Source organism: Myxocyprinus asiaticus, chromosome 9 (genome assembly GCF_019703515.2).
Source record: "Myxocyprinus asiaticus isolate MX2 ecotype Aquarium Trade chromosome 9, UBuf_Myxa_2, whole genome shotgun sequence".
NCBI lineage: Eukaryota > Metazoa > Chordata > Actinopteri > Cypriniformes > Catostomidae > Myxocyprinus > Myxocyprinus asiaticus.
The window spans coordinates 18,299,767-18,313,956 of NC_059352.1; the positions used below are offsets into that span (position 1 = coordinate 18,299,767).

Genomic DNA, 14,190 nt, shown 5'->3' on the forward strand with positions numbered 1-14,190 from the left:
GGGTGCAGGCCTTATGGGAAGAATTGCAAAGAAAAAGCCACTTTTGAAACAGAAATAGAAAAGAAAAGGTTAGAGTGGGCAAAGAAACAGACATTGGACAACAGATAATTGGAAAAGAGTGTTATGGATCTTAAACCCATTGAGCTTTCTTGGGATCAGCTAGACTGTAAGGTGCATGAGAAGTACCCGACAAGACAGCCACATCTATGGCAAGTGCTACAGGAAGCATGGGATGAAATATCAATTGAGTAACTGGACAGCTAGAATGCCAAGGATCTGCAAAGCTGTCATTGCTGCATGTGGAGGATTTTTTGATGAGAACTCTTTGAAGTAGTTAAAATTGTTTTCAAATTGTTATAGTAATGTTTCACATTATTGTCCTGACTATACATTGTGATCAGTTGAATGCCACTTTGGTGAATAAAAGTACCAATTTCTTTCCATCTGTACATTATTCCAAACTTTTGGCCACCAGTGTAGAATCAGAATCAGCTTTATTTCCAAGTATGCTTACACATACAAGGAATTTGTCTTGGTGACAGGAGCTTCCACAACAATACAAAAACAATACAAAAACAGCAGCAAGACATAGATAATAATAAAAAATAAAAAATTAAACTAATTATACACATACATACATACACACATACACATGGGTAGTGCAAATCTAATACAATCTGTTATGTACAGTGCAAATACAAATCTGTTATGTACAGTGCAAATGTTTTTTTTTTCAGAGGAATGAAATGGCAGAAGAGGTTGGATGTGTTGGATAAATATAAGAAAGACTAAACTGTGTATTGCACATAGTTATTGCTCAATGGGGCAATTTAACTGTTCATGAGATGGATAGCCTGAGGGAAAAAACTGTTCCTGTGCCTAACGGTTCTGGTGCTCAGAGCTCTGAAGCGTCGGCCAGAAAGCAACATTTCAAAAGGTAGTGGGCAGGGTGAGTGGGGTCCAGAGTGATTTGTCCAGCCTTTTTCCTCACTCTGGAAGTGTATAGTTCTTAAAGGGGGGGGCAGGGGCAACCAATAATCCTCTCAGCAGCCTAAACTGTCCTTTGTAGTCTTCTGATGTCTGATTTCGTAGCTGAACCAAACCAGACAGTTATTGAAGTGCAGCGGACAGACTCAATGAATGCTGAGTAAAACTGTATCAGCAGCACCTGTGGCAGGTTGAATTTCCTCAGCTGGCAAAGGAAGTACAACCTCTGCTGGGCCTTTTTCACAATGGAGTCAATGTGGGTCTCTCACTTCAGGTCCTGTGAGATGGTAGTGCCCAGGAACCTGAATGACTCCACTGCTGCCACAGTGCTGTTTAGAATGGTGAGGGGGGTCAGTGTTGGAGTGTTTCTCCTAAAGTCCACAATGATCTCCACCGTTTTGAGCATGTTCAGCTCAAGGATGTTTTGACTGCACCAGACAGCCAGCTGTTCAACCTCCCTTCTGTATGCAGACTCATCGTCATCTCAGATAAGGCTGATGACAGTGGTGTCGTCTGCAAACTTCAGCTTGACAGAGGGGTCCTTGGTGATGCAGTCATTGGTGTAGAGGGAGAAGAGTAGTGGGGAGAGCACACATCCCTGGGGGGCACCAGTGCTGATTGTACAGGTGCTAGAAGTGAGTTTCCCCTGTCTCACAAGCTGCTGCCTGTCCGTCAGAAAGCTGGTAATCCACTGACAGATAGACATGGGAACAGAGAGTTGGTGTAATTTATTCTGGAGTATAGCTGGGATGATGGTGTTGAAAGCTGAACTGAAGTCCACAAAAAGGATCCTTGTATATGACCCTGGTCTGTCCAGATGTTGCAACAATCCTATGTTGATTGCATCATCCACAGATCTGTTTGCTCGATAAGCAAATTGAAGGGGATCTAGAAAGGGTCGAGTGATGTTCTTCAGGTGGGCCAACACCAGTCTCTCAAATGATTTCATGACCACAGACGTCAGGGCGACAGGTCTGTAGTCATTAAGTCCTGTGATTTTTGGTTTCTTTGGGACAGGAATAATGATTGAGCATTTGAAGCAGCATGGACTTCACACTGCTCCAGTGATCTATTGAAGATCTGTGTGAAGATGGGGGCCAGCTGGTTAGCACAGGATCGAAGACACGCTGGTGAGACGCCATCTGGGCCTGAAGCTTTCCTTGTCTTTTGTTTCTGAAAAACGCGGGTCACATCATCTTCACAGATCTTAAGTGCAGGTTGAATAGCAGGAGGGGGGAGGAGGGGGTTGCAGGAGGTGTTGGTGTTTGTGTGAAGTGAAGGTCAGAGTGGGTGTGGGGTGTAAGATTGGGCCTTTCAAATCTGCAGTAGAACACATTCAGGTCATCAGCCAGTTGTTGGTTCCCTACAGGGTTGGGGGTAGGAGTCCTGTAATTTGTGAGTTGTTTCATGCCACTCCACACTGATGCAGGGTCATTAGCTGAAAACTTGTTTTTCAGCTTCTCAGAGTATCTTCTTTTAGCCACTCTGATTTCCCTGTTCAGTGTGTTCCTGGCCTGATTGTACAAGACTTTATCCCCACCCCTGTAAGCATCCTCTTTGGCTTAATGAAGCTGCCTGAGCTCTGCTGTAAACCAAAGTTTGTCATTGTTGAACTTTAAATAAGTCCAAGTAGGAATGCACATATCCTCACAGAAACTGATATATGATGTAACAGTATTTGTGAGCTCGTCCAGGTCTGTGGCTGCAGCCACAAAAACACTCCAATCCGTGCAATCGAAGCAGGCTTGTAGTTCCCGCTCTGCTTCATTGGTCCATCTCTTTACAGTCCTTACTACTGGCTTGGTTGATTTTAATTTCTGCCTGTAGGTTGGAAGAAGATGAACCAGACAATGATCAGAGAGTCCCAAAGCTGCTCTAGGGACAAAGCAATATGCATCTTTTATTGTTGTGTAACAATGATCCAGTATGTTCCTGTCTCTGGTGGGGCATGTGATGTGCTGTTTGTATTTGGGCAGTTCACGTGTGAGATTTGCTTTGTTAAAATCCCCAAGAATAATAATAACTGAGTCCGGGTATTGTTGTTCCATGTCTGTGATTTGATCAGCCAGCTGTTGCAGCGCTGTGTTCAAACACACGTTTGGTGCGATATACACACTCACCAGAATAAACGAGGAAAACTCCTGTGGCAAGTAGAAAGGCTTAAAGTTAATAAAGAGCGCTACCAAATTAGGCCAGCACATCCTCTTTAAGATTATGAAATAAGATTAAAAAGAGCAATTAGGTAAGAAGTTTCTAGCATGGAGACATGACTCTACGTATTTCCTCATTAAATTCTAAGGATTTTGACAGAGTTTAAGTTTGTTTGTAAAAACAAACAAAAATTTACATTAAAAATGTGATTATCAGGCTAGATGGGGAGTAGAGGATGCCTCAACTACCTTGTTAAATATGACTGTGAAACATCTGGAGGGAAGCAAAACCCATGTTAGATCGCTTTTTGTAGATTTTTCTTCTGCTTTATTCAGCCACATGTTTTAGCAAAGAAACTGATTTCAAATTTTAAGTTGGAGTTTAAGATAGTGGGGTGGCTATTAGACTTTTTAACTGATAGAACAGAGAGAGTCAGGGTAAACAACACTTTTTCAGACATTCTTACAACGTCCACGGGTTCACCTCAAGGATGTGTTCTTTCACCCTTGCTCTACATTTTGTATACTAATGACTGTGTGAGAAAATACACAGATAGGTTTATTTTAAATTTGCAGATGACACTGTTGTGGTTAGTTTGTTGAATAAGGATGAGACATGTTATGGTCCAGTGGTCAATTATTTTATGAGATGGTGTGACAATGCCTTTTTGCAAGTAAATGTACAAAAGACTAAAGATATGGTAATTGATTTTTGATCTAGCCCTATTGTCCCTCAACCAACATACATAAAAGGTCAAATGGTGGAATGGGCAAGTAGTTACAAGTACCTTGGAACTATCATCGACAACAAGTTGCGTTTTGACGCGCATGCTGAGGCATTATGCAAGAAAGGCCAGCATCAGCTACATTTTCTATGGAGACTCTCTTCTTTTAATATCAGTAGACTCTTATGAGCATGTTTTATAAAACTTACATTGAATCTGTACTTTGCTTTTCTATCTGCTGTTGGTATGGTAATTTAAATTTTAAACATCAAAACACACTGAATGGTATTGTCAATCAATGTGGTAAGATCATAGGTGTTAAGCAGACTGGATTATCAAATATTTTTTAACGGTTTGTTTTACAGAAAGCCAGAACCATTCTTGCCGATCCTAACCACCCACTGTTTCATGAATTCGTAGTGCTTCCTTCTGGTATTTGTTATAGTATGCCTAGACTTAAAAGTAATCGGTATAGGAATTTCTTTATCCCCACTGCTGTAAGGCTTTTAAACGTGTAAGGTGTTTGAATGTTGTGTTTTGATTTTAGTGTCATTTTATGTAATGAATGTTTTAATGTATTTGTATTATATGTTCACAATTTTTTTTTATGCTGCACCAAAAATTGTCCCTTGGGCTTATAATAAAGCTTGACTTGACTTGACTAGAATGGAAGTCTATGGGCCAAGGCATTTCAGAGTGTCTAAAGATGAAATGCATTTTGTAAACCTTGTATTCTTGTTAAAGACAAGTCATGTCATGTCATTTCAAGTTTTATATGTATAGCACTTTTCACAAAAATATTTCAAAGCAGCTTTATAGAAAATATTGCCTTAAAAAAAACAGTGAAAGGTGAGAATGGCAAGGGAAAACTTCCTAAGATGTTTACCTACTATATATTAATTCTCGCATACAAAAATGTGTGTTATTTGAGCTATAAAATTTTCAAAATCAAACTTTTATTGGTGGGATTACGATTTAAGGTAGATGAAATTCTGGTTACCATAATTCTTTTAAACAATTACATAACACTTTGTGGAAAATTGCATCATGTCTCTTTCTGGTTTCAGGGCTCAACAACAAGGATAGGGCCAGTTTGAGAGAGTTTCAGGCCACTTGCTTGTGTCATGTGGAAGTTAAAGGGTTTACCATCTTTATACGTTCAGGACAGGAGTTGAAAAATTGGATATACTGTAACTTTGTACAGTCGAGGTTAATACGCATTTCTGTCACACTAGTCTCAGTTTAACACACATTTTAAATGCGTATTACAACTCTTGTGGCTATACTTATAATGCCTTGCCCCATACTTCCGTTTCTAAATGCATTACTGTAAACACGAAGGCGGAGAGACTATTTGCACTAGGTGTAAATAGCACCTGCCACACAGCGCAGCTATTTGCACTCCAATAGTCTGGTGGAAACAAAGAAACTGAAGATGAACTGTGCACCTCTGTGTTACTGCAATGGCGTGTAGTGTGAAAAATGTGTGGATGTGCTTTTTTCATGTGGACGACCCGGGTTCGATTCTCCCTTTTGTCCTACTTTTTCCCATCCTTTTTCCTGTCTCCACTCTTAATATTTCCTTTAATACTACTTATAATAATGAATAAAATTTAATATAAAGGTTGATTGCCTCAAAGTGATTTGGTCACAGTGATGGCTGGGGAGTTGAGAGAAAGGTCTGATCTGGGTAAAATTAACCATGGTTTTACTTTAGTAACATTGTAGTAACCATGTTTTTTGGCAGAAGCCATAGATTTAATGCAATTAACCATGGTGTTACTACAGTAATATGGTGTTAATATAGTAACCATGTTTACAACAAAATACCATGGTGATACTATGGTTACAGTAGTGAAACCATGATAAATTATGTAAGGTAAGGTTAGGGTTAGGTTTCGGGTTAGGGGTTGGTGTAGGGTGTCTATGGGAGAGAAAAAAAACACATACTGCAGTGGTACTGTATATTAGTATTTATTTAGGAGTGCAAATGGCATCTAACACTATTTGCATTTAGTGCAAAGAAGATGTTTTGCCAGATGCAAATAGCCTTTGCATAAAAAGAGACTTTTTAGAGTGTTACCTGATTGTAACAGGGGTGAAGAGCATCATAGTGGTCACATTATCCAGAAAGGCTGACAGAACGGCTGCTATGAGGCAGAGAATGAAAATCATGGGCCATACTCTTCCTCGCGATAACTGATATGCCTGTGTGGAGAAATACACTGATTGGATGACTGGATTAAAAAGTCAAATCTTTGCTCATAAATTTACATTACTTGAAAACTAACTTGGCCAAAAGTAGATAATTCAATAGTTGGGGAAAGTTGAGCAAAAAAATTATTATTCTGTCATCAGAATCATCTTGATCCAAACCTGTTGATCCAAACTTGTATATAGGTGAAACAGAAAAGGAGAGGTTAGACAGAATGTTTGCTTCAGTCACCATTCCCTTTTAATTTTCTTTCTTAATACAATGAAAGTAAATGTTGACTGAGACTGTCATTCTGACAGACATATCCTATTGTGTTCCACGGAAGATAGAAATTCATACGGGTTTTGAACAACATGAGGTTATGTAAATGATGGCAGAATTTTCAGTTTTGGGTGAACTATCCCTTTAAGCTAAAGATCTGTTGCCTTTGTTTAAGAACATTTTTATGAAACACAATTAGAAACACAATTCTCCAGTGGAAAGGAGAGATAGATTTAACAGTGCTTCAAAGAGCAAAAAACAGGTCGCCAAAAACAAATGTTAAAAAAAGTGAGTTTTAATGAGGAATTCAATCAAAAAAAGGGCACAGATCCACAGTGTTTTTGCTCATTTAAGCTTCAGAGCCACAGAATGTTCAAGCATGAAATGAAAAGAATAAAAAAAATAGACCTGCACAGTAAGAGCCTGTCGCTATGGAGACATGATCAGGCTGTCTGGAATCATTCTAATCAAGTGGTAAATCTCAGTGTTGAGGGGGGCCTGGGCAGCTCAGCGAGTATTGACGCTAACTATCACCCCTGGATTCGCGAGTTTGAATCCAGCGTGTGCTGAGAGACTCCAGCCAGGTCTCCTAAGCAACCAAATTGGCCTGGTTGCTAGGGAGGGTAGAGTCACATGGGGTAACCTCCTTGTGGTCGCAATTAGTGGTTCTCGCTTTCAGTGGGGTGCGTGGTAAGTTGTGCATGGATTGCGGAGAGTAGCATGAGCCTCCACATGCGGAGTCTCCGCGGTGTCGTGCACAACGAGCCACGTGATAAGATGCATGAATTGACGGTCTCAGAAGTGGAGGCAACTGAGACTTGTCCTCCGCCACCCAGATTGAGATAACCGCGCCACCATGAGGACCTACAAAGTAATGGGAATTGGGCATAAAAAAAAAAGAATCTCAGTTGAGACCAGCTCATCCGAGTTCAAGTCCAGTCCGAGACCAGAGTAGGTCGAGTTCGAGTCAAGACCGAGACCAGAAGAGGGTCGAGTACGAGTCAAGACCAAGACCGGAGAGGGCCGAATCCAAGTTGAGACCAAGACCAGTAAAGGCTGAGTCTAAGACAAGAGTTTTTTAATGAATGTATTAAATGTATAATTAAAGAACTATTAACTCTAGGTGAATATATCAAATAACCCTCATATATTATTTTCTTAAGCTTATGTTGGTTATATTACCAGTATTAGTATTATATATTAGTATACTAGTATTACCATTTGAGAATAAGAAACCCATGGAAGGAGACAGGCCCCAATCAATTCTGGCCAAATTTCTGAGATCATCCGATAAAGATCTTGTGTTATGCGAGGTGAGGAGTAAATGAAAGCTTTCTTGGAAGAACCACAGCATTTTCTTGTCCCTAGACTTTGCGAATTCGACAAGAGAGAAATGTGATCGATTCAGGGAATGCAAGAATCTCTTACATCAACGGAAGGTCGCTTTTGCTCTGATGATTCCGGACAAACTGAGAATGGATACTAAGGATGGACTTAGAGAATTTACATACCCACAGCAAGCACTGTCCTTCATAAAAACATTGGAGTGAGTAAGCCATTTGGTGATTTTCATGTTGCTGCTTAGTGAGCCTGACTCACTGAACATATACTTGACTGCCCGAGGAAGCTGGGTGCCTTTTTCATTTCTTTTTGTGCTGGTTCTGCCTAGCGGCTGGGGTTTGTTTTGTGTAATATAATTTCTTCAGGATAGCTTGTGGATAATCTGCATGTTTTTGGTGCCTATGCCTCCTGTGGCCTGGAGTTTGTTTTGTGGAACATCTCTTGCAGGACATTGGATTGAATGGGTCTTTTGTTGCATTTATGTATCGGCCGAATGGGCCAGCTTACTGAACATTCGTTTGACTGCACGAAGAACTGAACAGCCCCTTTTTTTATTTTTATTTTTTTTTTGCTGGTTCGGCTAGGATGAATCTACACATTTTTTGTGTTTATTCAGTTGGCTGGAGTTTGTTTTATAGACTGTTTTTTGCTGTGTAATTCTGTCTCACAAAATTTGTATAGAAGCACCGGACTTGAGCTATCCGATGGCAAAGTTGTTGCGGGGACTCTCGTAAGCCTACATGGACTGTTTGAGTTTAGATGAATGGAGGCCAGTTGGCACTCTCGTGCGTGTGGTTAATGCACACGTTTTTCTTTTTTTTTTTCTTTTTCTTTTTTGTTTTGTTTTTTGTTCCGGGGGAAGTTTGAGGGTTGCTTGTTGCATTAATGGGGAATGTGTTCTTTACAATTGTATTTTTGTCACACAATCTATTTTTTCTAATATGTCAAAATGTAAAATGTTAATATGAGTGGATTGTCTCTCCAAACGTGGAATGTGAATGGGTTAGGACACCCCATAAAAAGAAAGAAGGTTATTTCTTTTCTTAAATGTAAGAAATATGATATAGTGTTTCTTCAAGAAACGCATCTTTCCCCACAGGAAGATGAAAAATTTAGGAAGATATGGGGTGGACATGTTTTCTTTAGTGCTGGCTCAAGTAAGAGCAGGGGAGTCATTACATTGATAAGTAAACATCTATAATTCAAATGTCTCAAACAGATTAAAGATAAATTAGGAAGATTCATTATTGTTTTAGCAGAAATTCAGGGACAAAGGTTGATTTTGGCTAATATTTACGCGCTAACACTGATGATCAGGGCTTTTTTTATAGATCTTGAAGGGATGCTGCAAGCCGCTGGCACCCCTCATGATATAATTTTGGGAGGAGACTATAATCTTTTGATGGACTCTCGAGGAGTCCTTGATCATAGTGAAGCAAAAGTGTCAAAGCCCCCTAGAGCAACACTGACGCTTCACAGGATGTGTAAAAATCTTGGTCTTACGGATATTTTGAGACTTTTGAACCCATCTGGTAGGGACTATAAATTTTTTTCATCAGTCCATAAAATTTATTCTAGAATAGATTTTTTTTATATATATCTAAGTCCCTCATTTCATCTGTTGTTGATTGTTCAATTGGAAACATCTTAATCTCATATCACGCCCTGATGAGTTTAGAGGTGTTGCCACATATGGAGAAAAAGAAATCATATAGTTGGCGCCTTAATGTATCCCTTCTGCAAAATCCTGAATTCCAACAAATGTTAAAGGCTGAAATCAATGTTTATATGGAGATCAACTGGTCCTCAGTATCCTCTGTGGGCGTGGCTTAGGAGGCACTTAAGGCAGTTCTTAGGGGCCGGATCATACAGTATGCCTCTTTCATCAAAAAATCCAAAGTACGAGAATTCATGGAGTTGGAAGGGAATATTAAAAATGCCAAGGCAGAGCTGAAGTGGCAAATGTCGTCAGATGGCCTCAGAGAATTGACCCGATTGAAATACAGATATAATACTATTTTGTCGTGGAAGGTGGAGTTTTGGCTGATCAGGGCAAGACAGTCATACTTTGAGTTGGGGGACAAACCAGGGAAGCTTTTGGCTAGATATATAAAGCAGAGAGTCTTTTTCTACCATTCCCTCAGTGAAATCTACTGGTGGTGGTAAAATATTTACCATGGCCATTGATATTAATAATGCTTTTAAAGAATTCTATCTTGATGTCTACAGTTCCACGTCTTCGTCTACTGATGAAGATATTAGAAACTTTGTGGAACCATTAGAACTCCCTAAACTGACGACTGAGCAAAAACATTATTTTGATTCTGATATAACCTTGGAGGAGCTTTATGAGGTAATTAAGGCCTTGCCTACAGACACAAGCCCGGATCAGTCTGATTTTTAAAAAGGACAAAGATCCAAGCGAGTGTAAGAGTTACCATCCAATTTCCCTGATCCAGCTAGATGTCGAAATATTGTCAAAAATTTTGGCTAACCGATTAAATAAAGTTATGACATCTCATATACATATAGATCAGGTGGGGTTTATTCGGGGCCATAGCTCTTCTGATAACATTAGGCGTTTCATCACTATCATGTGAATGGTGAATGATCATACTCCGGTCACTGCCATCTCACTTGATGCCGAAAAGGCATTTGATATGGTAGAATGGGATTATCTTTTTAAGATTTTGGAAATATACGGGTTTGGGAATACTTTTACTGGATGGATTAAGCTACTTTATAGACATCCGGTAGTGGTGGTACAAGCAAATTGATTAATTTCAAATTATTTTACTATTTCCCCATTATTGTTCTGTCTTGACCTGGAAACATTAGCAGCCACGATAAGAAAGGAAGATAATTTTCCAGGGGTGGTGACGGGAGGTATGGCGCATAAACTTTTGATTTACACAGATGATATTTTATTATTCATCTCCAACCCCAATAGATCCTTGCCTTGCCTCCACAGAATTATTAATTCCTTTTCTAAGTTCTTAGGATACAGAGTCAATTGGTCTAAATCCGAAGCTTTGCCTCTGACAGCATACTGCCCAGTAACGGCTTTTCAGCCGGGCGCCTTCCAGTGGCTTAAACAGGGCATTAAGTATTTGGGCATTTTATTCCCAGCAAAATTGTGTGATTTAGTTAGAGTTAATTTTGACCCCTTAATAAAAAGGTTTTCGAGCAATGTGGACAGGTGGGCTGCATTACATTTATCTATGATTGGGAAAGTTAATGTTATTCAAATTAATTGGATTCCAAAATTCAACTACCTGCTACAATCTCTCCCTGTAGATGTCCCCCTCTCTTATTTCAAGCAATTTGATAGCATAGCGAAGTCCTTCATTTGGAATGGTAAGCGTCCCTGATTACATTTCAATAAATTACATAGGCCGATTGACAAAGATGGGCTAGGGTACCCAAGATTTTGTTTTATTATTACGCATTCGGACTCAGACATTTGGCTCATTGGTCGCTTCCACCTGAGAGAGCCCCTCCCTGGTTTTGTTTTGAACAGGAAGTTCTTGCCCCTATTTTGCCATTGCAAAGCCTTTCTATTAAACTAATCGGAGAAGTTAAGTTACACCCCGTTATCTCGCATTTACACTCGGTATGGACAAAAGTGTCCAGAATGTTTAATTCTGACATTTATTTAAATGTTTCCTCGAGCATATGGCGGAATCCAAAATTATGTATTAATAAGTCCCCTTTCTGCTGGTCATAGTGGATTGTGAGGAGGGTTACTACACTCGGTGACCTATATGAGAGTGGAGTGTTGAGATCTTTTGAAAATATGGTTCAACATTTTAGGCAAGGTTGGGGAGTAACGAAATACATGTAACAGGAATACGTTTAAGTAACTGTATTCCACTACAGTTACAGTTTAAATCATTGGTATTTAGAATATAGTTACATTAAAAAAGTATTTTGATTACTGAAGAGATTACTTTGATTACTTTTACATTTGTTTAATTTAATATTTAGTGCTTTCAGATGGAAAACATTTATACATATAAATGATGCGATCCAAAGTGCATTTGAACAGCGGTGAAACACTTTTTCATGATGTGTTACATTCATACGAGCAGACAGAGAAGTAAGTTTGAAGTAAGTTTGGAGCAGAAGAAATAGAAATAAACCTTGTGTAAATTGTCAGCTTTATGATAAGCTAAAATGCTATTTCTAGCCATTTTACATACACGTTACCAGGCACAATCATATTTTTTTATCAAGAAAATTCACGTTGGATCATAATTTCTTTTTTTCTAGTAAAACCTTTGATATTAGGGCAAAAATCATATTTTTGATAATAATTTTTGTATTGTTTTCCTGTAAAAATATCTAAAAATCCTTAAAACAAGATCAATTTGATTTATCTTGTTTTAGAAACAACACTGCATAAGATATTTAGGTTTTTCAGAGAATGTATTTTTAACATGTGTATTTTGTCTTACTGTACTGGCTGAGTTTTTAAAGTCAAAACAAGTGAAAAAATCTACCAGTGCTGAAGAAGTAATCCAAAGTATTTAGAATATGTTATTGACCTTGAGTAATCTAATGGAATACGTTACAAATGACATTTTACAGCATGCATTCTGTAATATGTAGTGTGTTGGTCCTCATGTATTCAGATAGAAGACAAAGGCAGGCCTAACACAGTCGTAAAACCTAACTCAGGCCCCCACATACCAGGTCATAAATTATACTGATAAAAATCATGCCAAAATCAAACAAAGGGAGTCCAAAACAGACTACAAGTCCCATGAAGCCTTGCTCACTAAAGGATCGAACTCTCAACTCCTATTGGATGAGGCACACGACAGAACGCACCTCAACCATGACATCATCAGGAGTAGAAATACCTCTGAAATGCTTCCGGGATTTGCTTCCAGCAACTTTGCTCGCCGTGTGTAGATGCAGCTCATCGCTGCTCTCAGGTGCAGCCTCGTGGCACAAGGAAGTAACGTCCGACTTGAAACTGTGGCCATACAATCTCCGTCTCGCTGGATGAGTTGAGATTACTCTGTGTTCCACCAAACACTCTAACGGATCCGAAAGAGACCGCCGAGCAATCCGCATCTTCATCCGTTTGCCTGCAGAAGTGAAGAGATAAAAGATTTCTCTTCCATCTTCAATCAAGTCGATGTTGCTAATTTCTCCGCCAGCCCCCCGAGAATCAGCAGCCGTACCGCCCGCCGACAGAGCGAGGAAACGGCCTCCCATCATCACCCGAGCCTCGAGGAACCGAGTCTGAGTTAAGGGACGGATGAACACACATTCTGCATCCTCATGCGATTCAAGTAAGAGGTTTACGTCTGGGCAGAGATACAATATTATAGAGTTTTATTCTTGTGTACCAAGGTTATTGCTTGCACAGTTTACGGACCGCCATGTCCGCTCATTATTAATATTCAGGGTATTAATTATCACAAATTTGATTTGCTGTATTGTGGTCCAACCACATTGGACTGTTGTGCATTTCTGCCATCACGGGTGAGACAGGCAAACTGAGTTTATCCATTAAAGAATCAAAGACCGGGACGGTTTACGAGCCATCCACCATGTCTCTGAGTAATAAACTAACAGCTGCTTCCACGATCGCGAAACCGGCTTTGGGGCCGTCACTTTATTCTCTCTCTCTTTCTCGTACTAACCACACACACACCTCACAGACCCACACAAACATTCTCGGACACATTTTTAGCTAGTAGATAGCTTCGTGATAAAGCTCAGCTTTGTCCCTAAGCTATCGTACAAGCGGATACACGCGGTAACTGGTAGACGCCATTGACTGGTTTCTCTTCGCCCACAATCGCGGCCATATTCTCTGGCCGGAAGTCTCGCGTGACATACTCTCCACGAGAGTCAAGTCCGCCATTTTGTGCACGTCCCTCTTTACACACACACACACACTCGATCTCACACACACACACCCTCATGTGTTATAGGATTATTTTGATTTCCATATCTAATCATATCACTGTTTAGTTTGTAGTTGTAAGTCGGAAGTTTATTGACTGCATTGTATTAATTATTAATTGATATTACTGCATAAATAAACTTTGTTATATTACAAAGAGAAGTGTTTTGGTTTGTTTTGCATACACCTGTGTCATGCTGACGGGATGTCAGTGCTCAGATTCAAGCCTTCATTCATTGTTTTTTTCCCGAAAATCGATATTTTTCGGATGTCGATTTTCATAAGAAAACAATCTAATATTGAGACTGTTATACTATCTGGTTATTAGTCCCTGATTCCAGGATGGTGCCTCATCAATGTTAATCCTTATTAATATTCTATTGATTTTTGATCATTGATAATTATCTTTGATGATTGTTGAATTTGAATGATCAATAAGCTAGAGTTAATTTGAATTAATGTTTCATCGATGTTAACAGTTAACGATTATCTTTGATAATTGTTGATTTAAAGGATTAGAAAAGCTAGCACTGATTCTCATCAATGTTCTATTGATTTTAATAATTAATAATTATCTTTGATAATTAT

At 39.3% G+C, this 14,190-nt stretch overlaps 1 pseudogene; it reads right to left on the reverse strand.

Annotated features, from left to right (window-relative positions):
* LOC127446417 (P protein-like) overlaps nucleotides 1–14,190 on the reverse strand; it is a 232,729-nt pseudogene that overhangs the window by 148,970 nt on the left and 69,569 nt on the right.